Source organism: Ictidomys tridecemlineatus, chromosome Y, assembly GCF_052094955.1.
Source record: "Ictidomys tridecemlineatus isolate mIctTri1 chromosome Y, mIctTri1.hap1, whole genome shotgun sequence".
In the NCBI taxonomy this organism is placed as follows: domain Eukaryota; kingdom Metazoa; phylum Chordata; class Mammalia; order Rodentia; family Sciuridae; genus Ictidomys; species Ictidomys tridecemlineatus.
In genome coordinates, this window is record NC_135494.1 from 18204377 (window position 1) to 18230791 (window position 26415).

Below are 26415 nucleotides of genomic sequence, written 5' to 3' on the forward strand. Positions count from 1 at the left end.
GCCAGCGCCATATTGTAATGGTCCGCAGAAACGGCTCACCACACTCTATCTCCAATTTCATGTCATATTGTATCAAACAAAAAGCACTTTTATTTACTATATATAAACTTCTTAGTACTGATGTGTTTTTGCATTCTTGCAAGTTCTTAATATTGCTGCAATTTACTATATTAAAATATATTGTCACATCATACTTTAATATATGGAAGAAATCTTAACATGCACTTTCTGTTTATGAATTTATAGTTCTGAATGAAATGGTTTGCATTTTCCTTTTATGCTATTTTTTCATATCTTAATATTAAAGTTAATGAACTTTTATAAAGATATAGAAAGATGATTCTGGGGTGGGAGGGGAGTGAATCCAAGATGGAGGGGAGTGGATCCAAGAGGGAGGCAGAATTCTGTGTTACTCTGTGACCTGGGTCTCAACTAGTGGGAATACTGCTTTTCTGAGAATGATAGAGGACCCCTCAGCAGCTGCTCCCTCACAGAAGTCATGGGCTGCCATGCCCACACAGGGCCCCAGGCCTCAGCTTTAGGAAAGGACTCCCAACTACTCATCCACACAGGTCTCGCAGGTGCCTTAAGGGACCACTGGCATCAGCACTGGTGCAGAATTTCCAGATGCTGCTCCCATGCAGGGTTCTCAGTGGCTACTCATACTCAGAAACCCTGGCCACCACTCTCATGTGAACCTCCATTTACCATCATCTTGGCAGCCACTGCCAGAATCCCCTACTCACAGTAGCTTGCCTGCACCTGGGTCATCTCAGGCTCTGAACACAGCTGAGAGCCGCAACACTGCATGCTACAGAGCTCATCTCTGAACGCATGGCACAAGGCCATCACCCATCTCCCCCCATCTGACCTGACACCCCATTGCTGAAAACAGCTGCCTCCATCTTGGGTCACATCTATCATCATCTTTAGTCGGGGCAAAGACCAGTTTGGAGCACCAGATAGCCAGGTACCCATAGTTTTCTAATTCCTCCTAATCCCCAGCAGCTGCTAACTCGCCAGAATGACTGCTCAAATCAAAACAGCCCTCTGGGACAGGTGTGCAACCACCAGAGTGCAACACACAAGACCCCCGGAGAGCAAGGTTCCTGATTAGGAAGGAGAAAAGGAGAGAGTGAGGGAGACACACTTTACAGACTAATGCAGAGGCCAGGAACTGTGAGGTCTACAGGCGAGATGAGGAGATAAGATCAGGTGCCCACATCACAGGAGCAGACCCCAAAGGAGATCCTTGAGGTGCGGTCTCCCATCAGGACCAGGGGTGCCATACCACACTTCCAAGTGTCCTGCACCCAAGACCAACCCTCATACCCTGGTAAGCCCCACCATCCTGAGGGCGGAGATACCAACTAAGAACAGACAACCCCACCTATAGGAGAAGAAGAGAAGCAGAAAGACACTGATCTCCAACCAAAACAATTCATGTTTCTTCCTTCAAGATTTTTTTCTTTCTTCTCCCTCTTTATTCTCCCACCCTCCCATCGCCAATATATGTAACCAAGTGCTTTGCATAAATTAGGATATTTAGGACTGAGATGAATGAATGGTATATTATAGCTGCATTGTATATTCTTTTTTTTCTCTGTTTTCTTTTTTATCTCCAATTTTTACTATTTTAACATTTTTATTTTTCTTAATATATATGTGTGTTTGTTTTATGTACTCTACTGTCTTCCCTCTTACTTATCTACCCAAAATTACTACCTCTCTATTCTCCTGCTACTAACTTTCTTCTTTAGGTTTCTCTTTCACACTTCCTAAGATATAATAACATTATGTCCTCATCTCGTACCTCCTCATCATACCTTCCTACACCTCATTCCTGGTTCTTTGTCCACCATCAGAAACTGTAGATCCTTTTACAAACCTACTGATTGTATTGTAGATAATAATTGAATTCACCATTTCTGCACATTGTGACCAAACTGTAAACATCTTAATAGCAACTATTTATTTTTAGATAAATAGATCCCAATATTTTTATATTGGGATCTATTAACATTGTCCTTCCCCTCAAAGGAGAGGTATTGGAATCCTACAGGGGCTCTATAAGTCTATAGGGTAAAATGATAATGCCTTGGATCCACAGAGCTAGAAAGGAAGACACACAAGCAACATGAAAAAACAAAGGAAGAAAGTGCCCCAAACAAATCAAGATATCACATTATTAGAATCCATGGCCAGCACAGCAGATAAAATGATTAAAGGATGACATAAGAGAGCAAATACAGGCAGCTAAATATCATTTTGACAAAGAGATACATAAGCAAATACAGGAAGCAAAAGATTACTTCAATAGGGAGCTAGAGGTTCTAAAGAAAAACCAAACAGAAATCCTTGAAATGAAAGAAACAATAAACCAAATTGAAAGCATCACTAATAGGTTAGACCACTTGGAATACAGGACCTTAGACAATGAAGACAAAATATATAATCTTGAAAAAAATATAGGCCACACAGTGAAAATGATAAGAAACCATAAGCAATCAGAACATTCAAGAAATGTGGGATAGCATAAAAAGACTTAATTTTTTTTGAGAGAGAGAGAGAATTTTTTAATATTTATTTTTCAGTTTTTTTCAGCGGACACAACATCTTTGTTTGTATGTGGTGCTGAGGATGGAACCCGAGCCGCACGTATGCCAGGCGAGCGCGCTACGGCTTGAGCCACATCCCCAGCCCCAAAAGACCAAATTTAAGAGTTATTGGGATAGAAGAAAGCACAGAGTTCTGAACCAAAGGAGTGAACAATCTCTTCAATGAAATAATATCAGAAAATTTTTCAAACATGAAGAACAAATGGAAAACCAAATTCAAGAGGCTTACAGTTTACCAAATGTACAAAATCATAACAGATCCACACCAAAGCACCTTATAATGAAAATGCCTAGCCTACAGCATAAGGAGAGAATTTTAAAAGCCACAAGAGAAGATTACATATAGGGGAAAACAATTTAGATTCTGTGCAGATTTTCAACCCAGACCCTGAAATCTAGAAGATCCTGGAACAATATATATCAAGCTCTGAAAGAAAATGGATGCCAATCAAGAATCTTGTATCCAGCAAAATTAAGCTTTAGATTTGATGATGAAATAAAAGCCTTCCATGATAAACGAAAGTTAAAAATAATTTACAGCTAAAAAAAAAAAACCTTCACTGTAGAACATCCTCAGCATAATATTCCATGAAGAGGAAATGAAAAATAACAAGGAAAATCAATGGAGGGAGGTATTATACTAAAGAAAAAAACTAATCAAAGGAGAAACCAAGTCAAGTTAAATAACAAAAATGGATGGGAATACAAATTATGTCTCAATAATAACTCTGAATGTTAATGGCCTAATGTCACCAATTAAAAGACATAAACTTACTGATTGGATCAAAAAAAAAAAAACCAACAATATGCTGCCTCCAAGAGACTCATCTCACAGAAAAAGACATTCACAGATTGAAGGTGAAAGGTTAGGGAAAATCATACCATTCACATGGACTGCAGAAGCAAGAAGGGGTTTCCATTCTTGTATCAGATAAAGTAAAATTTAAGATAAAGTTACTCAAAAGGAATAAAGAAGGACATTTCATACTGCTTAAGGGAACAATTCATCAAAAGACAGAACAATTATAAATATATAAGCCCCAAACAATGGAGCATCTATATTCATCAAACAAACTCTTCTCAAGTTCAAGTGTCAAATTGACCATAACACAATAATGCTGGGTTACTTTAACATGGCTCTTTCACCACTGGATAGATCTTCCAAACAAAATTGAACCAAGAAACTATAGAACTCAATACAATCAACAACTTAGACTGAACTGACATAAATAGAATATTTTATTCTTCAACAAGTGAATACACTTTCTTCTCAGCAGCACATGAAACTTTCTCTAAAGTAGACCATATATTATGCCACAAAGCAACTCTTAACAAATACAAAAAAGTAGATATATTACCCTGCATTCTACCAGATCACAATGGAATGAAATTAGAGATCAAGGATAAAATAAAAAATAAAAACTACTACAATACCTGGAGACTAAATAATATTCTACTGAATGAACAATGGAGTTGCAAAAGAAATCAAGGAGGTGATTAAAAAATTCTTACAGGTAAATGAGAACAAAAGCTCTGGGACACTATGAAGCAGTACTAAGAGGAAAGTTCATTGCATGGAGTTTATTCATTAAAAGAATAAAAAGTCAACAAAAAATGACCTAACATTACATCTCAAAACCCTAGAAAAAGAAGAACAAATCAACAATTAAAAGAAGTACAAGAGAGGAAATAATTAAAATCAGAGCTGAAATCAATGAAATTAAAACAATTGGGAAAATTGACAAAACAAAAAGTTGGCTCTTCAAAAAAATAAATAAAATTGATAAACCCTTAGCCATGCTAACAAGGAGTGATAAAACTTAAATGACTAGCATACATGATAAAAAGGAAATATCAAAATAGACACTACAGAAATACAGAAGATAACCAGAAATTATTTTGAAAAATTGTATTACAATAAAATAGAGAATACTGAAGATATCAACAAATTTCTAGATTTATATGATTCACACAAATTGAATCAGGATGATATACACAATTTATATAGATTAATTTCAAGCAAGGAAATAAAAGAAGGCGTCAGAATCCTACCAACCAGGAAAAACTCAAGACCAGATGGATACACCGCTGAGTTCTACAAGACCTATAAAGAAGAACTAATGCTCATACTCTTCAAATTATTTCATTAAATAGTAAAAAAAAAGGAGCACTTCCAAACTCATTCTATGAGGCTAATATCACCTTGATTCCAAAACCAGGCAAAGACACATCAGAGAAATACAGCTTCAGACCAATATCGCTAATGAACACAGATGCAAAAGTTCTCAATAAAATTCTGGCAAATCAAATTAAAAAAAAATATCAAAAATATAGTGCACCACAATCAAATAGGGGTCATGCCAGGAAGGCAAGGTTAATTCAACATATGGAAATCAAAAAATGTAATTCATTGCCGCCCCCGACCTGCGTGGGCAGCTGAACTTAAGGTCGCTTGTGTGAATTTCCAGGGACACCAAATAAAACACAGACACACTTTACCTTTGAGCAAGCTTCAGGAGGGCTCCTCCGCTCTCGGCCTCAGGCTCTCCAAAAGGGAGAGCAAGAGAAAGTCATGAGAGTCTGGAGAAAGCAAGCAAGCACATTCAGAAGTGGGCTTTTATTGGGGAAACTCTTGTTCTTTAGAAAGTTCTATCCAAAAAAGGCCAGAAGGGGCAGGGTTACAAGGGATAGATGAGTGTAATTCAACCTCAGGCTGACACCTACATCTGAAGACACGCCTTATACTTCTAGAGCTGGGACAATGCCCACATCACCGCAAAATGTAGTTAATTGGTCACAGCTTCTTGCTTCAGGACTGGAAGGCATGGGTCATTCAGAGTGGCTCCCCACAATTCATCACATCAATAGACTCTTTTTTATTTTATTTTTTATTTTTTTTAGTTGCAGATGGACACCACATCTTATTTTATTTATTAATTTTTATGTGGTGTGGGGATTAAACCCAGTGCTTCATGTGTGCAAGGCAAGCCCTCTATCACTGAGCCACAACCCCAGCCCACATCAATAGACTTAAAGAATCATATGATCATCTCAATATATGCAGAAAAAGCATTCAACAAAATACAGCACCCACACATGTTCAAAACACTAGAAAAACTAGGGATAACAGGAACATATCTCAACATCATAAAAGCTATCTATGCTAAGCCCCAGGCCAAAATCATTATAAATGGAGAAAAATTGAAAGCATTCCCTCTAAAAACTGAAACAAGACTGGGATGCCCTCTTCCACCACTTCTATTCAACATAGTTCTTGAAATAGTGGCCAGAGCAATTAGACAAACTAAAGAAATTAAAGGGATATGGATAGGAAAAGAAGAACTCAAATTAGCACTATTTGCTGATGATTTGATTCTACACCTAGAAGACCCAAAAAATTTCACCCGAAAACTTCTAGAACTAGTAAATGAATTCAGCAAAGTAGCAGGATACAAAATCAACATCCATAAATCAAAGGCATGTCTGTATATTAGTGACAAATCCTCTAAAAGGGAAATGAGGAAAACTTTCCCTATCTACAATAACCTTAAAAAAATAAAATAAAATACTTGAGAATCAACCTTACAAGAGATGTAAAAGACCTCTACGATGAAAAGTACAGAATTCTATAAGTCATCCTCCTTATATCAGAAAAAACATTTGGTATTTGTTTTTTGGGGGAGGGAATTGGCTAACTTAGCATTATCTTCTCCAATGTCATCCATTCACCTGCAAATGCTATGATTTTGTTCTATTTTATTGCTGAATAAAATTCCATTGTGTATATATGCCACATTTTTTTTTATCCATTCATCCACTGAAGTGCACCTAGTTTGGCTCCACAGTTTAGCTATTGTGAATTGTGCTGCTATAAAAATTGTTGAGGCTATGTCCCTTCAGTATGCTGTTTTTAAGTCTTTGGGGTATAGAACGAGGAGAGTGATAGCTGGGTCAAATGGCCATTGCATTCCCAGCTTTCCAAGGAATCTCCATACTGCTTTCCATATTGGCTGCACCAATTTATAGTCCCACTAGCAGTGTATGAGTGTATCTTTTCCCCCACATCCTCGCTAACACTTATTGTTGTTTGTCTTCATAATAGCTGCCATTCTGACTGGAGTGAGATGATATTTTCGAGTAGTTTTGATTTGCATTTCTCTAATTGCTAAAGACAATAAACATTTCTTCATATATTTGTTGATTGATTGTATATCCTCTTCTGAGAAGTGACTATTCAGATCCTTGGCCCATTTGTTGATTGTTTTTATGTGTGTGTGTGTGTGTGTGTGTGTGTGTTCTTAGCTTTTTGAGTTCTTTATATACCCTAGACATTAGTGCTCTATCTGATGTGTGAGGGGTAAAAATTTCCTCCCAGGATGTAGGCTGTCTGTTCACTTCACAGATTTTTTTTTCATTTGCTGAGAAGAAACTTTTTAGTTTGATTCCATCCCATTTATTGATTCTTGGTTTTAATTCTTGCACTATAGGAGTCTTATTAAGGAAGCTGGGGCCTAATCCCACAGGATGAAGATTAGGGCCTACTTTTTCTTCTATTAGACGCAGAGTATCTGGTTTAATTCCTAGGCCCTTGATCCACTTCAAGTTGAGTTTTGCTCATGGTGAGAGAGAGGGGTTTAATTTAATTTTGTTGCATATGGATTTCCAGTTTTCCCAGCACCATTTTTTAAAGAGGCTATCTTTTCTCCAATGCATGTTTTTGGCACCTTTTTCTAATATGAGATAATTGTAATTTTGTAATATGAGATAATTGTAATTCTGTGTCCTCTATTCTGTAACACTGGTACAGTTTAAGGTCTGGTTTAGTGATGCCACTTGCTTCTCTCTTCCTGCTAAGGATTGCTTTCGCTATTCTGGGTCTCTTATTTTTCCAGATGAATTTCATGATTGCTTTTTCTATTTCTATGAGGAATGCCATTGGGATTTTGATTAGAATTGCTTTAAATCTGTATAGCGCTTTTGGAAGTATGGTCATTTGTATAATATTAATTTTGCCCATCCAAAAGCAAGGTAGATCTTTCCATCTTCTAAGGTATTCTTTGATTTCTTTCTTTATGGATTTCATTGTATAGATCATGGGAGGAATAGATGAATTCTAGATAGGGCAGAGGGGTGGGAGGGAAAGGGAGGGGGCAGGGGATTAGCAAGGATGATGGAATGTGATAGATATAATTATCCAAAGTATATGTATGAAGACACAACATACTTTATATACAAAAGAGATATGAAAAATTTGAGCTGTATACATGTAATAAAAACTGCAATGCATTCAACAGTCATTTATTTTTTAAATCAATTTTTAAAAAATGAAAAGTACAAAATGCTAAAGAGATAATTTAAAGAAGAACTTAGAAGATAGAATGCTCTCCCTTGTTCTTGGATAGGCAAAATTAATATTGTCAAAATGACCATACTACCAAAAGTACTATACAGATTTAATGTAATTCCAATAAAATGAAATTATGGCATTCCTCATAGTAAAACAAAAAAGAGTCATTAAATTCATCTGGAAGAATAAGAGACCCAGAATAGCTAAAGCAATCCTTAGCATGCAAAGTGAAGCAGGTGGCATCACTATACCAGACTAAACTATACTACAGAGCAATAGTAACAAAAACAGCATGGTATTGGCACCAAAAACAGACTGGGAGACCAATGGTACAAAAACATGCATTGGAGAAAAGATAGCCTCTTCAACAAATGGTGCTGGGAAAACTGGAAATCCATATACAACAAAATGAAGTTAAACCCCTATCTCTCACCATGCACAAAACTCAACTCAAAGTGAATCAAGGACCTAGGAATTAAATCAGAGACACTGTGCCTAATAGAAGAAAAAGTAGGCCCTAATCTTCATCATGTGGATTAGCCCCAAATTCCTTAATAAGACTCCTATAGCACAAGAATTAAAACCAAGAATCAATAAATTGGATGGATTCAAACTAAAAAGTTTCTTCTCAGCAAAAGAAACAATCTGTGAGGTGAACAGAGAGCCTACATCCTGGGAGGAAATTTTTACCCCTCACACATCAGATAGAGCACTAATCTCTAGGGTATATAAAGAATCAAAAAGCTAAACACCAAAAAAACAAATAGCCCAATCAATAAATGGGCCAAGACGTGAAAGACACTTCTCAGAAGAGGATATACATTCAAACAAATAATGAAAAACTGTTCAACATCTCTAGCAATTAGAGAAATGCAAATAAAAACTACTCTGATTCATCTCACTCCAGTCAGTTTGTTGTTTGTATTGAGAACACAAACAACAATAAATGTTGGCAAGGATGTAGAGGAAAAGGTATACTCATACATTGCTGGTGGGAATGCAAAATGGAGCAAACAATATGGAAAGTAGTATGGAGATTCCTTGGAAAGCTGGGAATGGATCCACCATTTAACCCAGCTATCCTCTCCTTAGTCTATACCCAAAGGACTTAAAACACCATACAACAGGGACACAGCCATATCGATGTTTATAGCAGTACAATTCACAATAGCTAAACTGTGGAACCAACCTAGATGCCCTTCAGTAGATGAATGGATAAAAAGAAAATGTGGTATATATATACACAATGGGATATTACTGAGCTATAAAGAGAATAAAATCAAGGCATTTGCAGGTAAATGGATGGAGTTAGAGAAGATAAGTGAAGTTAGCCAATCCCCAAAAAACAAAATGCTGAATGACTTCTCTGATATGAGGAGGCTGATTCATAGTGGGTTTGATAGAGGGAGCATGGGAGGATTAGATAAACTCTAGATAGGGGAAGGGGTGAGAGGGGACATGAGGGAGCATGGGGGTCAAAAAGATGGTGGAATGAGATGGACATCATTACCCTAAGTACATGTATGAAGACATGAATAGTGTGAATACACTTTATGTACAACCAGAGATATGAACAATTGTTCTCTATATGTGTAATATGAATGTAATGTATTCTGCAGTCACATATAACAAATTAGAATAAAAAATAAATTTTAAAAAAAGGAAAGATAATTCTCACCGCATGATCTGGTCTAAAACAAAAAACCCACATGATGATTCAGTTCATGTTTTTAAAACCAATTTATTCAATACAAAATATTCTTATTCTTCTGTAATATACTGTTATAGTAAAAAAAATGTATCAAGGAATATGAAATATATTTTCACTCCCTTTGTGCTATTGCAGTTCTATACATTTTTTGTTAAATATATATATTTTAGAATTTTTAGTCGTCAATGGACCTTTATTTTATTTATTTATATGCTGTGCTAAGAATTGAACCCAGTGCCTGGCACATGGTAGGCAGGCGCTCTACAACTGAGCCACCACCCCAGCCCCTTGTTAGATATTTCTAATTTATTTGTTCATGAAATTTTCGTGTAACTTTCAGAGTCAACTTGTTCTTAATAGCTTGCTATGATAATTATCATAATTATCATAACAATTATCAAAATTTTGTCTGAATGAGAGATAACTTCTTTCACCTGCCCCCTTCTTTTTCCTGTATGTCCCTACAGGGCTACATAGGGTCTTTAGGAGCAAGGAACTGAACCAAGACCCCTTCCTTAAGGGTACAGTTGGGAGTTTCTAGTCTCTAAAGAGGGTCCTGGAATGGTGGCTTTACTAACCTGTTGGTGTTAATAATTAACCATGTCATTACCTGCACACTCTTGGCTGGAAAGTACAATCTGTGGTCTAGACATTTAACTGCCAACACCAAGTGGGCACCATTGAGATGCAGAGTTGACCCACACACTAGGGCATGGATGAGTAGCCTGGTTTCTCTAGGCAGCATGTCAGGGGATTGCGGACTCTGTCACCAGTCTCTGTCCTGCAGGTTCTGCTGTAAGGATACTGACTGTTGATATGTATAAGGCAGTGTTCCTCTGGTGAGCAAGTTCCTGGAGGGTAAGAGCCACCCTGTTATCCACATTTGGAATATTCTACAGTTAATCTCTGGAACTAGTAAGATGACTAATACATGCTCAATGCCTAGCTGCTATGGTAATGTCCTTCAAGAGGAGGCTCTATGCTAGTGTCTTACCAGGCTCGGCCTTAATCTCAGACACTCAGTTCTGGAAATAAAGGAATTCTCTTAGACAACACCAATGTGTCACTGTGCCTAAACCTGCCCACGTAACAGTAACTTTATACAATGAGCAATATGTACCAATGATGTCAATGACCTAATGTAACTTATGGATATAAATAAAGCTGGCAGCTTAGATGAGAAGCCCCTTTTACTTTGCCCCTACATGATGCTCGCTTTTCTGTCTGTCTCTCTTTTTGTTTTTCTTTACATTCTGCTGATGGTGGTAATGGTCTCCCAAGGAGAGAAGCAGAAAGGGGAGAAGGAGACTTAGTCAAAACTTTGTCACCAAGAACATGATATCAATGTTAAAATAGAACTCAGGACCTTGGTGGTGCAGAATACTAGGAGCTTCGAGGTCACACTGTACCTCAGCACATGGAAGATGAGCAGCCGGGGGCTTCAGCAACTCTTCAACCTGTCAGAGAAGCAAGGTCACAGAGCAACTGCCACCTCCAAACTTGGACAGATAGATGGGATTGTACACAACACACAAGTCACAGGGCAGAATCCCTGAGCAGACACGTCTGTGAGGATCAGTACAAGGTGAGAAAAACAAACTGTACCTGGCAACTTGCTGGTGGTTCAGCGTGACCCAGTGTGAGAGTCAAACCCAGGAGAACTGAGTCCAGGGGCCCAGTCTGTGGGTTTCACTCTAGGAGTCCCAGCAGATCCTGACAGAATATGTCCCATTTTGCTTCTAGCAGGAAACGGGAAAGTTAACCATTCTAACTTGTTCAGAGCATTCTGTTCCTGTTAACAAGGCCTGTCCTCGGGCGACAGGCAATTTCACCATGACCTTACCCTCCAGGATTTCTTCACTCTCCTGTCTGAGGGAAGAAAACACTCATCCCAGGTCTTTCAATAAGAAAGGGAGGTGCTCTCCTCAAGCTCCATCTCTCCATCTTCTATACCGACAGGGAAGGGGCTCCTGAGAGGCAGCCAGTAAGCATCACGGTCCACAGGCGCAGACTCAGGGTGGACTGAGAACTAATCATGTGGACAAAGAATGCACCATCTCCACACCCCTCCACTGCATTATCCAAGGCCGGTTTATGGGGTTTCCTTTTAACTAGGACATCATGTCCATTTTCAAGAAATATATTAAACAATCTTACACCGCCCCTCCCCCCCCACACACACATAGTTTGAAGACACAAAACATGTATAAGAACTGGAGTCAGATAGGGAAAGACCTTTGGAATTATAAGACCAAGAATTCTAGAAAACTAGGATTAGCCTGCAAGTGATATAATAGGGAAACTGTCACATAGGGGAACATGGTTTGTGTATTCTTTTACTTAAGTGAAATGGATGACAGCAATAATATGAAGGGCAGGAAGAAGAATTTAGAACTAATTTTATTACACTTTCCTTATTATCCCTGAAGCAGTATAATTTTTATTGAAAATGGACTTAGAAGTACATGCAAATTTAGGGAAACCACTAAAAGAAGTAAATAAAAATATGTTATATGCTAATAAGGGAAAGAAAAGACAATCATATAAAAAGTTTAATTAATATTACAAAAGGAAGAAATATGACAGAAAATAAATGAGCAAAAGCTAAGAGCACAAATTGAAAACAATGACAAATATCATAAAAATGCATTCCACTACATCAATAATCACTTTAGGTGTCAAATATCTAAATTTATCAATTAAAAAACAGACTGTCAAAATGATTCAAGGAACAAGGCCCAACCGTGTGTTGTCTATTAGAAACCCAACCTAAATGTTAGAAGATATAGACTAAAAGTAAATGGATAGAGAAAGACAGATCTTGCTAGCTAAAAAACAAAGTTGTAAGGATTACATTAATTCCAAACAGAGCACACTTCAGAGAAAGAAAAATGGCCAGGGATAATGAATCATTACATAATTACACAGGAGTCAACTCTCAAAGAAAAAATAATTCTCGATGTATGTGTATGCATGTATGTGTATGCACCTAATAGTAGAGAGTCAGAACAAGGCAAAAAACATAGGAAATGCAAGGTCAAGTAAATGAATCTACTCTTAGAGCTGTAGACTCCAACAGTCCTCTATGAGAGATGGAGAGATTTAGCAGGTACGTAGGAAAATAAGTAGACATAATTGAACTCAATATCACAATCCACCAATTGCATATGATTGGCATCTGTATACTGCTTCATGCAATAATCAGAGATTATAAGTTCTTCTTAAATGCACATGGGACATCCACCAACATATACCATATCCTGGGTCATAAAGCACATCTGAATAACTGATTGCATATATGACAAATAAGGAAACATCTAAAGTCATTAATATTCCACAGTAGAAAAACTGGGGGGGAAAAACAACTTATATCTAAAGTAAGCCAGATATAATGAAAATAATTTAAAGAATTAGACATCAGTGAAATTTAAAACAGGTAATCAATAGAAAATATCAACAAGACAAAAAACTGATTAAAATATCAATAAATATTTAAAATATTAATAAAATTGATTAGCCTATAGCCAGGATCACTAAAGAGAGAGAGAGACCAGACACTAACTGCTAATATCAGATGAAGGAGAGGACATCACTACAGATCCTAGGGACACTGATGGGACTGGAGCAGGGACAGGGATATTGCTGATGATGCTGATTGGCCAGAGAAGGATCTGGGGAAACCATAGGTCTGCGAGTGACATGCCCAGAGCTCAGCCTGGGGCGATTCCTGTGCTTCCCTTCAGACAGAGAAGCATGAGTTTGAGTGGCTGTGTGATCACAGGACAAGCCACTCCACAGGTGCTGGCAGTCACCCCTCTGATGAAGTGACACGGGTGTCTCTTCTCAGCTTCCAGGTTCAAGTGGCTGCAGGGACTCTGTTAACTGTGGGCCACATGTGCGCTCCTGAATGCTGCTTTACTTTGTGGTTTCCAATGACCACAACCTACCATCTCTGAGCTTCCTGCAGTCCTCGTCATCATCATCATCATCATCATGGCCTGGCCTCCAGCTTCTAGTTCCCTTTGGCCACCACACTTCTCTCTCTCCCTCCCTTTGTATTTGGCTTTGGAAGAGCTGCCCACGCCCAGGACTCCCCTTCTTGGTACCCTCTTCCTCCTCAGTCAGTTAAGACCTGACTTCGGTCCTCATCACTCACCGAAGCTGCAAAACCAGCATCAGCAAATCAGCATGGCCAGCCATTGCCAGCATCGTCGTCCTGACTCTATCTCGGGGCTCTTCCGGGGGTGGACACTGCTGCCCACTTCCTTCTGAGAACGCTGCCCCTCCTGCATGTCTCCTCTCTCAATTCTCCTCCGACTACCTCCTTTCTCTTCCTCTCTTTTACTGTGTGCATTGTGTTCTTACTGCCCCTTAAATATTAGAGACCCGGAATCCCTCTTCAGTCCCTCTCAGTTTTCTTTGTCCCTATAGCTGACATGTGTGACCTATGTCACTATGACCGTCAGGGGTGGTCCTGAGCTGGGTCTACCTGTACAGGAACCCACCAGGGATCCCGGAATTAACCTCAGCTCTGCCATTCTCCAAGGAAACCGACCTGGGCAAAGGCCCCCATACGACTTATTGTCATTTACAGAAGCTCCCTCCTCAGAGGATCATTATTATCATAATGTCATCATGATCATAACCCCTCCCGGGCTGACCATACCGGGAGAGGAGGTGCACAGAATACGCCTGACCTGCGGGCACCGCGGCTGAGCCCCACCTTCTCCAGCGCGCTGAGAGCCTTCCTGGTCTGCGCAGTAGGGCACAACCACGACAGGGGACAGTCCATACAGAAGCACTGGGTGGCTCGTCTACGCGCGAAGGGGAGTTGTATGGACATGATGAGATGAGAAAACGCAATCGCCAAAAAATACTGGCCAGGCAGTTAGGGAGTCTCCCCAGGTGACTCCCTAGCGGGGACCCGCTGATGCTGGCCCTGGAGAGTATCCCGCCGAAGCCGGGGAAAGATCAAAAGTCAAAATTGGAAGCAGATGCATTAAATTCATGTTCGTTCACACCACCACAAAGTTTAAAACCTGTCATTCGAGAGCATTGTCTGTGGGGCAGAATCCATCTCTGTTGAGAATGACTGGGCTGAGCCGCACCTCCCTTGAGGTTTGAGGCTGGCCGGGAAGGAGCAGTGGTGGACCGCTGGCCTAGCCCTGAGAGACCTGCCCGGAGCAGCCCCTCCCAGCCCCGGTAAAGAGAGGCAATACGGAGAGCCCCCATCTGCTCGCCCAGGGCGCTCCAGGTCAGCCTCCAGGGACAGACTCTCAGGCTGTGCAACACTCGCTTGCAGGCTAGGTGTCATGGCGCCAGTACAGCGGGAGGGACACTGAGCCAGGCTCACGCTGGGGCGGGTTGAGGAAGGGAAACCTGTGGTGCCATCTGAGGGTAGCAGCTTGTTCGTATGGAGCTCAGACTATCCAAGAGGAAGGACTCCTGGTGCCCACCTTCCTGCCCACACATGCCCGCGGTCAGGGGAGCATGTGTGGGCAGGAAACCAAGAGTTGCAGCATCCAGGCTAGACCTGGCCCGCAGGAAACATTCTTCCAGCATCAGGAAGCCAAGGATCTATTCTAGGCTGTTTGCAACGCCTGGCTTTGGGCAAGTCACTTCCCTATTCTGAACGTAGGGGTTTTTTCCCTTTCTTTTGCAAATGAAGAAACTGAACCTCGCCATCTCTGAGGCTCCACCTATTTCTTCATTTCCTGAGACCTCAAGGGCATAGTGAGCAGCACTAGTCTCTTTGGGACTGGAAACGCTGCATGTATCCACTTCAGCCACTAGAGGGGGACGTGCGATCGTTACATGGCTGCGATTGTAATTTATTTCTCTTGATTTAAATGTGGCAGCTAGAGGGCACTCCTACCCTGCACTTGCATCTGACCATGCCGTGCAAAGGAATCCTAGATTTTCCCTTTCTCCTGTCAAAGTCAGAGAAAGTCAATTAATCAAAAACTAAGGAGTAACGAATGCTGACTGCCTACCTCCTATAGAAAGTACTTCAGAACGAATGCTGTAAGTAGAACTAAAATCTCTTGAAACTTTGCATTAGCTAATTATGACTGCAACATTTTCTGATAGGGTTACTTATATGATATTTATTCAAAAATGATTAGAAGCTGACAGAATCTTTTCATCTCAGCATTACTTACTGTTTCAGTCAGCTTTTTTTTTTTTTTTTTTTTTTTTTTTTTTGCAGCTGTGACTAAAGGATTCAACCAGATCTACTTTAGAGGAGGAAAAGTTTGAGTGCTCATATTTTCAGAAGTCCTAGGCCATAGAAGATTGGCTCCATTTCTTGGGGCTCAAGGTGAGGCTGAACATCATGGCAGAGTGTGTGGCAGAGGGAAGCAGCTCACATCATGGTGATCAAGAAGCAGAGAAGGATTTCCACTTGCCAGACACACACACACACACACACACACACACACACACACAAAACCCTAATTCCCCCCTCCTCCAGCCACACTCACCACTTCAGTTACCACTCAGTTGATCCCTATCAGGGGATGAATTCACTGATGGGGTTAAGACTCTCACAACCCAATCTTTTCTCCTCTGAACTTTCTTGAATTGTGTCACACGTGAGCCTTCACACTTACATAAAGGAAAAATTAGTAACCAAGGATCCAAAAGCAGGGCATCCTACTTTGGGCTGGCTCTGGTTTGGGCAACATTACTGGTTTGAAGCCACAGTCTTTCTCTTCTATCAATCAGTCAGTTCTGCCTTTGACACAGAGCCCAAGACAGACCTTCACAAGTCTGATCGTCTCTGTCCTGTTGGCTCTCTTCTCCAAGCTGAGTAGCCACAATTCCTTCAGTGGCTATTTATAGGCTACATCTTGCGTGAAGCCCTGAATTTCATCAATGAGCACAGCTGAGGATCTGCTGAAGGAACAAACTTGTGGACCAGGCATTTGGAAACCCAGTGTGGTGAGGACACAGTAACCCAGAAATACATTTCAGTGAACTTGAAAGCTGAAGACTGCCCAGAGAAATAGCCCCTAAGCTGAGAATCATGAGAAGCAAGGTAGGAAAGCAGTACAGGTGGTACCGCACAGGGGGACACTCGGGGGACCAGAGAGGGATGGGAGAGAGCTGGCCTTGAGTGAACGCTTTCCATGGTCTGACCCTCTGTGAACTCTGCCTTGTCAGGTCCCTCCATCCTGTGAGCTGCTTAGGACAGAGACTGTGTTACTAAAGTTTCTATTTCCTCCCTTCAACCGCCCTAAACACCTTCCCAGTACATGGAGCACGGTTAACCATAATAGATTTTTGCTGATGAGTGAACCCCTGAGCAGGATAACACTTGTGCAATGTGATGAGCACTGGGTAAAGAAGCTCAGCCCACAGTTGAAGTTCGTTTCTAACCAAGAGCCAAGACTGGTGACCTCTTCCATCCTCGAGGTGCTTATACATACAGATGTTGTTTTTATGCATTGTGACATCATTGAAGCCCTTGGCTCATGATGCAATTTTTCGTTTTTCTCTTCTTCCATTCCAAGTAATGAATGCCTTTGCCCCGAGGAAAGGAACACGAGCCGTACATCCTCAAGCCTCCCAGACCCCCAGCTCCTCTCTCACTGGCATTAGCCACAGTTTGTGGTTTCAGGAGCAGCTTCTTTGGTTGAGTGTGTTGTTCATGGTGTGAAGAGGTGGACGACTGGCCATGAGGACTCTGCCTTCGTGAGCGGGATGAAGTGCCCTCACCCAAGGGCCTGACAGGTAGAGCTTCGCCCTCTGCTTCCCACCTTCTGTCATAGGAGGACACAGAACTCTGGAGTCTGCAGAGTTCAAGGCTGTCTTGGAAACGCAGATGGGACTGTCCCCAGACACCAAGCCTGCCGATCTTGGACTTCCCAGGCTCCAAGACCATAAGAAAGGAATCCTTCTTCTTTACAAAGTCATTAGAGTGTGGCTGTCCGCCATAGCAGCACACATGTACTGAGACAGCATCCTCTGGAGAACTGGGAGCCCTCCCCAGCGCAGGCTGCGCTTCCTCCTACACGGCAGCAGGGGGCAGGCGTGCCCCACCAGAGTTCCAACTTCCTGAAGGGACTGCCCAGCTGTGGGTTCTGAGCGTACAGGGTGCCCCCAGCCCTGAGTTCAGCAGAGACAGAGGGCTCAGAAGGGAAGAGACAAGTAGGAGAGAGATGAGGGTGGTCAGCGCTCACCCTGGTTCCTTTCTCAGGGCTGTAAGAGAGACAGAAAGGGCCTGAGACTTATGGGCCTGAGTGTTCTGCTCCTGAGCTCAGCATGGTCAAGGCCACACCCCCCAGGACCACTCTGTTCAGCTGCCCAGGAGAAGGGGTAGGGGGTGGGCGTGGAAACAATACAGAAAGTGTCTGCAGAGTTATTTCTTATTTGATCACAGGGCTAAGTTCTGCCATGATCATCCAGTACGGATCCTCCCAGAACTTACCACCCATGGAACTAGGCTAATTGGAAGTATCCGACATTGGATATAAAAAAAATTTAAATGTACCAGCATAAATAAGGAGAATCAGGTCCGTATTTTAACTACCACAAGCTTGTGTGAGCCAACAGTTGGCTGGTGGTGAGCAGAATTCCTAAACTCATGCCCCTGACGTCCCTGGTCACTGCAGTTCTGAATGGCACACTATGGACCACGGGTCTCCACATAGAGTGTTTTTCTTGCTATGGAGAGGCCAGAGAGAGTCGCTGCAAGTGCTTAACCAAGAGAAGCCTAAGCTGAGACAGCCAGCTGGGGGCCGTTGGAGAAGGTGCACAGACATACCTAACATGGTGGTGGAGAACAGTTCAGAGGAGAACTGACTGGTCCTGTGGTTTGAATGTGTCCCCAGATCCACCTGTGGGAAACTTAATCCCTACTGCAGCCACATTGGGAGGCAGGGCCTCTGTGGCATCCAGGTCATGTGTCTTTGTGAATGAATTCATGCCCTGTGCAAAAGGCTTTTGGGAGTGGGTTCACCTGCCCACTGTTCTGTGAAGACACAGCATCAGGATGCCACCTTGGAAGCAAATAGGGGGCCCTTACCTGACTCGGAACCTGTGGCCCCTTGACCTTGAAGTCCCAGCCTTCAGAACTGTGAGAACATAAATTTCTCCTTTATAAATCACCCCGCCTGTGGTATTCTGTTATAGCAGCACAAAGCAGACTAAGACACTGGGGAAACAATTTTGTTTAAGACAATGACAAAATCCTTTATAAATAGGGCTGCCCATTCACTGAGCAAAGTTCCCCATTGACATGGGACATTGAGTAGCATGGACATAAACTCTGAGGAATGACCCCAGGTCACCACTGCAGTAAGCCCCAACTTACATACTAGGTGAAAGGAAGATGCCTTTGCCATGAATTTCTGGTATTTTTTATTTCCTTTATTCAACCAAGAGCCTGATTCTGTTTTAATACCTGGAAGAAGTATACATTAGCAGGGGGGAAAATGACGTTTGTTGCCAAAATGATCACCTGAAAAGAAATGAGAGCTTGCAGGATCTCCAGAAAAGGTAAAGAAGAGGATTACTCACCGAGTGTTTTAAGGGAGGAAGCTGGTGGGGGACGGAGACACCTTCTTTACCAGAAAGCGGCAAGACTGCAGAATTCCCCTCCCCAGCGCTGACAAAATTAGAGAGCCAACATTTAAAACCAATAAAAACTTGACTCACAGCAATCAAAAAGGGAAAGGGACATAAATACACAAAAACGTCAAGAAACTGGGGACTCCAAGTGGAACAAACAGAGGGGCAGCGGTGCTGGGCGACCACCCGGCTGGCAGACCCCCCCTCCACGCCCACCCCAAGTCTGTAGGATTTTCCCTAGGGCACCGGACGTGGGCAGAGCAAATGGGCCCTGCAGGCCTCCCTGGGGTCTTCTCCTGGCTGATGCCTGGTGGAAAGGGACACTAGGGATGAGTGGGAACAGATCGGAGAGGCTTTGGGGTGGACCTTCTCTGCCAGATTCAGAGCCACACCTGGATTTAGGAAGGTACGCCAAAGCCCGGGTGCCTCGGCTCACACCTGGCAGCCTGGAACCTGCACTCGGACCCCCGCCCTGCTCCTTCCCCTGGGACTCCCCGGCCCCCTGGGCTACCAGAACAGGGCAGTGCAAGTGGAGTGGGCAGGGGAACCCGGGGTCTCACTAAGAGCCGGAAAGGACAGGAGCCTCAGGACTGGGGGCCTATGAGAGTGTGGGAAGCAGGTGATCCTCGATGGGCATCCTCATAACCTGATTGGGGCGGGGGGGGGGGCGGGGGGCGTGTGAAAGGCGAGGAGCTGCAGTCGGCGGCGGAGCCCGTGTGGTGGTCACTCCTGAGATCTGAGCTGGGCCTGCTTTCTCGGCGCCCCGCAGCCACCACGGAGTGGTCTTCCTTGGTCTTAGGTTTGGGCACAAAGCGGTCTCCTCCATTGTAGATGTTCTGGGGAATTGTCTGTCCGGCAGGAGGACTCGCAGGCCCCGGGTGGGCGCCAGGCAGCCCAAGGCCAGACCAGCTCAGCCATCAGCTGCCTGTTTCTCTGGGATCACAAAATGCCTGGTCTTCATCAGGTGGCTCAACAGATGCACTGGTGTGTGGGGGCAGGGAATCAAGAAGTCCAAAAGTAAACAGAAAAGTCTATTTACTTTTAGCTTTTGGGACTACTAGCAAAAAGCTAAAAGTAAATAGATCAGTGGAGCAGAGGAAAGGGAAGAGGGGGAGGGGAAGGGAGGGGAAGGGGGAAGAGGAGAGAGGAGGGGAGGGGAAGGGGGAAGAGGAGAGAGGAGGGGGAGGAGGAAGGGGGACAGGAGGGGGGAGGGGGACAGGAGGGGGGAGGGGGACGGGAGGGGGGAGCCCGGAGAGGATGGGGGAGAGGAGAGAAGCAGGGACTGAGTTATAGCAAACTACCTTCTGAGCTTTTATAGTTACATCAAAATGAACCTTAATGTTATGTGTAACTAAAAAGAACCAATAAAAAGGGGAAATAGTTTAATTTCATCTTCTTTTTTTTTTGGTACCTCGGATTGAACTCAGGGACACCCAACCACTAAGCCACATCCCCAGCCCTTTTTATAGTTTATTTTGAGACAGGGTCTGGCTGAGTAGCTTAGGCCTAAGTTTCTGAGGCTGGCTTTGAACTTGCTGTTCTCCTGCCTCAGCCTCCTGAGGGGCTGGGAATACAGGCGACTGCCACCACACCCAGCTCATATTCCAATCTTTTATATTTACTGTACTCTATGTAAATACAATATTCTATGTATTGAAAAAAAAATCCAAGACATCACACATTTAATGACACAACATCCAGAAGCAATTTTAAAAGACGAATACATTCAATTGCATTAATGAAAAACAAAATAAAAATTTTTTCATGGCAAACAAACAAAAATGACTACAATCAATCAAAAAATGAGAAAGTGGGAAAGTGTATTTGCAACCTATATTACAGAAAAGGACTACTGTCCCTAATATACAAATAACTCTTAGAAATTTAGGAGGAAACAGGCCAAGTAGCCATTGAGTAAATTTAAAAGATATATGCACAGAAAGTTCATAGGAAAATAATTGAAAAAAACCTTTGAATTGAGAAAAATTTTTCAATAGGGCTCAAAATGAGACAAGTAAAAATAAAAACTACACCATGATGGTATCACTTTCCTCCAAGTTCACTGGTGTATTCTGTTGGTGAATCTGTTTGAAAACAGCACCGCTTACACAATTCTGGAAGTGATATAGAAGCTTCTGCAGAGGAAGTTTGGCGACAACTAAAATGTTGCATATGCACTTTTTATTCTCCCTCTACTCTCTCTCTCCCTCCCTCCCTATAGTGAGCACATAGATTTCATATGGTTGGTTTATTTTAATCAATACTTCATTTTGTCTGTAATTCCAGCAAATCAGGAGGCTGAGGTTGAGGCAAGTGTGAGATCAGCCTCAGCCACTTAGCAAGGCCCTAAGCAACTTAGCAAGACCCTGTCATAAAATAAAAACCAAAAGTTCCGGAGATGTAGCTCAGTGGTTAAGCACCCCTGGGTTCAATCTCTGGTACACAGAAAAACATTTTACATAGGTCTTTTCTGATGTTCCTTCTGTCTGCTGTGGTAAGACCCTATGTCCTTTCAACTCGAGTCCATACTCTGATAACTTCTAGCTTTCTGGCATGAAAGTTGTCTGGGCATTGTCCTGTGTACTTCCTGCCCCAGACCTGGAACCGTCCCTTTAAGGAATCTCGGCTCCTCTCCTGGAGATGATTGCTCAGGGTGCCTGGGTTCTGGCACAGGCATGGCTGTTGGGTTGTATTGCTTCTGTTTTCAGCAGAAAGAGGAAAACACTCAGGTTCATTGAACAGCAATAAAAGCAACCAGTTCACCAACTGCTTAATATGAAAGTCAGCAGTGTAAAGGAAAAAATAAGCATTTATCCTGATTTTTCTGTATGAAGCATCTGAACAAATCTTCCCAAGTGTTGAGGACACTGCTACAACAAGAATGAACAAAGTAGGAAAATCACGGTTTTCAAGACCAGACAAGAGCATTCTCCAGCAGCAAAGTTGAAGCATTTAATTATCATCCATCACCACCTGAATGTCTTTGCTGATCTTAGCGTCACTATAGTTGGGGCATCAGCCGTTAGGCACCTCTGTAATAACAAGACACAAAGCAATACGATCCTGCCTTTGACATATCCTTGCCCTGAACATTCAACATGCAGATACGAAGCCTGAACAACTAACTGCCCTAACAAGCAACGTAGAAAATGGAGAAAGAAGATAAATGCCACTACAAAGAATCAAACAGGTAGCTATAGACAACCAGAGTGGCTAGGCAACTAACGTTTCTGCAAAAGGTCATCAGCGTCAGCGTGGGGCTCAGGGGAAGAAGGGGCACCCTAGAGACTCAACAGTCTTGCCAGCCAAGCACAAGGTGTTAACCCCACAAACCAGCTAGAAACGATAACTCCAACACAGCCAGGGACATTCAGTTAGGATCCAGGTGATAAGTGATACCAAGGAATTCATGTTAATTTGTTAAGAAAAATAATCAGGGTCACATTATGACTTTTGTGGTCACAGGGAATTTTTGTCTTTTTGAACTCCTTCCTACATAAAAATGTCCTTCCTCCATAAAAATGGTGTTCAAAGTATATTTTATGATCTCATTGGCACAAATATTAATATAACACCAGTGTAGATTCAATGTCATATTTTTGGTATTATTTATTTTTCTGACTTTGAAAGAAATAAAAACATTTCTTTTCTGGCTCCTGTCGGTCCTGTGGGTCAAGGCAGTGTGCTCCAGGGGCGAATCATCCCTGATGATAATGCCACAAACAACTGAAGGAATGCCTTCAGATCCAGCTTAGGTGCTAAGGTAAATGAATAAGAACTTAGTTCACAGAGACAGGAGCTCAAAGATAAGCACATAAAACAGAATATGCAAATATGCCATTCTAAGGGGGGAACTTGAGAGCCCACGTAATCAATGTAGAAATTAGAAACAGCAAGGAAGAGAATGGCCATCACTAAAAAAAAATGCTGGCAGCATTAACACATGGGTGACGATCACATTGAACTCAGAAAACAAGGACTAAGGCTAAGGAATCAGTCTAAATAGCCTCAGTGCTATTGCTGATCCACAATGAAGTGGCGCTCCCACAGGTCAGAGCTGTGCTCTTCTGCATGAGCCATGCATGGCCTATGTCTCCCTAAAAGAGCAAAGGGCAGCCCCGGGAGGAATGCTGTTTCCCAGTTACTGTCAGACCACTAGATGGTAGTGTACAGCCCTGGAGAGTCCTCATCTCCAATTGGTATAAGCCAATGGTGATCACTGTATATCTGGGTCCACGAAGGAAACAGACCTCAGGGGAATCTCAAGACAGGAGGCACTGCTATTTGGGAATTATGTGTATAGAGTGGGAGCTGGCAATGCAGCACCTGGTGCCTAACTAGTACGGTAGCATTTCCATAGGGCGGACAACCAGGTAGTGCTTGGCCCAGGCACATGCCTTCCCATACAAAATCCCCATCCAAGCCTCTTTCCTAATTTCTATCCCTTACCCAGCCTCTGTAGAAAGAGGTAAAAAGGCAGAATTCTCATCCAACAGATAAAATTACCATCTCTATGAGAGCATAACTGTACATGTGTGATAAAGAGACTTGGGAGCAAGTTCTCTGGTTCCTGCTAGAGTGGGGTGAAAGGTGCCAAGCATACCTTACTTCCCTGATCAACGATAAAATTGAACAAGATGCTAAAGCAACTCTTCTTCAGGCACCGGGCAGCAGACAATAGAGGAATGTGATCCTAGAAAGAAAGAAAAAAAAAACACTCAATGTAAGTCTTCCATCCACCCCATGTTCCTGCTTAGGGTCGTTTTCCAAAATGCAGCTCTAGGAGTTCAGCCCAGGGCATAGTGCTCTGTTTGAAATGAGGAAGCAGATATGACAGATAGAACTGACCGAGAAATATCCCCAGAAAACTGCATTTTAATTCACCTTGAATCTTGGCCAAATTCTAAAATCCTGGCAGAGAATAGCTACCGGGGATGGGGACAGCATTGTGAGCTGGCCAGAGATCCCAGAGATCACACATTTTGGGAGAGTTTGATATTCTGACCATTTAGAAGGAAGAGATCTTGCTAATCATCCTGGGCATTTAATTTAGATCCCCCCCCAAAAGGCCATGATTTTAAGAGTAAGGTTTTCTCCAACTAGAAACTAAGAAAAATTCCAGACCTGCCCTGAAGTCTACAGTGAGATCCAGTCTACACACCAGTAAATTAATAAAGCCCACTACTCTCTAAAAGAAGACAACGAAATCTGGACTCCCCTGACGAGTGCTCTGGCTTGAGTAGGTGTCCACTCCAAAAGCCCACGAGTTGAGGCTTGGTCCTCTCGGCCCACTGTTGGAAGCAGCACTGTGTGGGCATGGTCACAACTGGGCCACCCTCTTTCAGAGCATGGGGCCCTAGGCCACAGCAGCCACTGGACAGGAAGCCGGAGAATAGCCAGCAGGAGGGGAGTGGCAGTGGCACCAGGGTCCCAGGCTCTGGTCTCCCTGCTCCCACACCTCAAGGTCTGGAGAGTGTGCCTTTGATGACACAAGGCCAGACTTCCCAACAGTCTGGATTCTCAAGTGGCTTATTTAATTTGCACAATCATTCTTAGCAGTTACAGCTACACGAACTAGTAGATAACATTAAGAAAAAAAATGTTTTTTCTATGTGGTGACTGCCTTTTTAAATGATGATAATTGCCTTTTTAAAACAAGTTAATATTCTCATAATACTCTTTCTCTTTTGTTGGTTGGTCAAGCCAGACTATTTCAGTCATGCTTTTAAATAAAGAATCAAATCTTGGTTTCCATTCTTGGGCTCATGTTTCTTTCTGTTTCCATTTTTTTTTTTTACTGGTACAATTATTATTATTTTTTTTGCAAGGGCTGACTGATTTGTTGATTTTCTAACAATTTTAATTACTTGGTTAGGTGTTCCATGTAGGATTGTATTTTTCTTTTTCTTTATTAATGCTACCTGTTTTAGCCTTCCCTGCATGCTCTCTGGTTGCTAGTTTTATTTCTGGTCTATCTATCATCTCCGGAGAGTTTGGTGCCTTGTTCTTTTAATTTGTGATGATGAAGTTATTTAACAACGCATTTTCTTTGTTTGCAGGTTCATTTGTGTGTGTGTGGCAGAACTTGATACTGCACTCTGACCACATCTGCAAAAGACGAGGAAACCACCAAAAACAATGCCCAGCTTCCACCTCCAGGAGCTCTCAGTAGAACTCCCAGTGAGAGGCAGGGAGTCCTCAGCCCATCCGCATGAGACCCTGGGGTGTAACTCAAGAAGGTGTCCTGTGTTTACTGCAGAACTCGTCACCACAGCCAAGATGTGGAATCAACCTAGGCGCTCACTGGCAGATGGACAGGTCAGGAAAGCATGTTGTACATACACAATATTAGCCACAAAAAGAAAGTCCTCTCATTTGCAGCAGAGTGGACGAACTGGAGGACATTAGGTGACATAAGTAAAGTATGCAATACACATACCGCACATCTCCTTCACATATGGAAGCTGAAACATTGGTCTTGGAGAAGAGAAGAGTGGGAGAGTAGTCACCAGAGCCTGGGTGAGAAGGGGATGGAGACAGGGGGCTGATGGCCACGGGGTTCTTCTGGAATACGCACGGGTAGGAGGAATAATTCCAGTGTTTGCAGCACAGTGGGGTAACTATGGTTGGCAACAACAAACCGAATATTTCAAAACAGCTAGTGACCCAGGAATCACACTGTTATGTATTTTCCCAAGCGAACAAAAATATACTCTCATAAAACTTTGTGTGTGTGAATATTTTAGTCATAGATTTTTTGCAGTAGAAAAAAAAATGGAAATAACCTAAGTGACCATAAACTAGTAAATGGATAAATTAATATGGTCTATACACTCAGTGGAATACTACTTGCCAATAAGAGAGGACAAACTACAGGTGAATATAACATCAAAAAATCGCAAAAGCATGTTAATTGACAAAAGAGTTTACATTGTAAGTTAACATTTGTATGAAAATCTAGCAGTTCAATTAGTGGTTGCCTGAGGTCAAGAACGAGGAAAGGGAACTGAACCTACATTGTAAAAATGTTACGTGATGATGAAGATATTTTATATAATTTTTTCCTACAAATCCTTCCTATGTTTATTTTAAAACATCAAGTCATATACTTTCAATGTATGAATTTTACTACTCCAATTCAAATATACTATAATGAAATTCAGAGT

At 42.2% G+C, this 26415-nt stretch overlaps 1 long non-coding RNA gene across 3 annotated transcripts in view; it reads right to left on the reverse strand.

The window, feature by feature from the left end:
• The window catches only part of LOC144372074 (uncharacterized), a 72618-nt gene that overhangs the window by 30520 nt on the left and 15683 nt on the right, over positions 1-26415 (reverse strand). Inside the window, exon 1 of one of the 3 annotated variants that reach the window (XR_013432126.1) lies at positions 5118-5190. The exons of the other annotated variants lie outside the window; for them this stretch is intronic. This is a non-coding gene — a long non-coding RNA (uncharacterized LOC144372074). Of the gene's footprint in view, positions 1-5117; positions 5191-26415 lie in introns of those variants that run through there. 3 annotated transcript variants of the gene reach the window in all.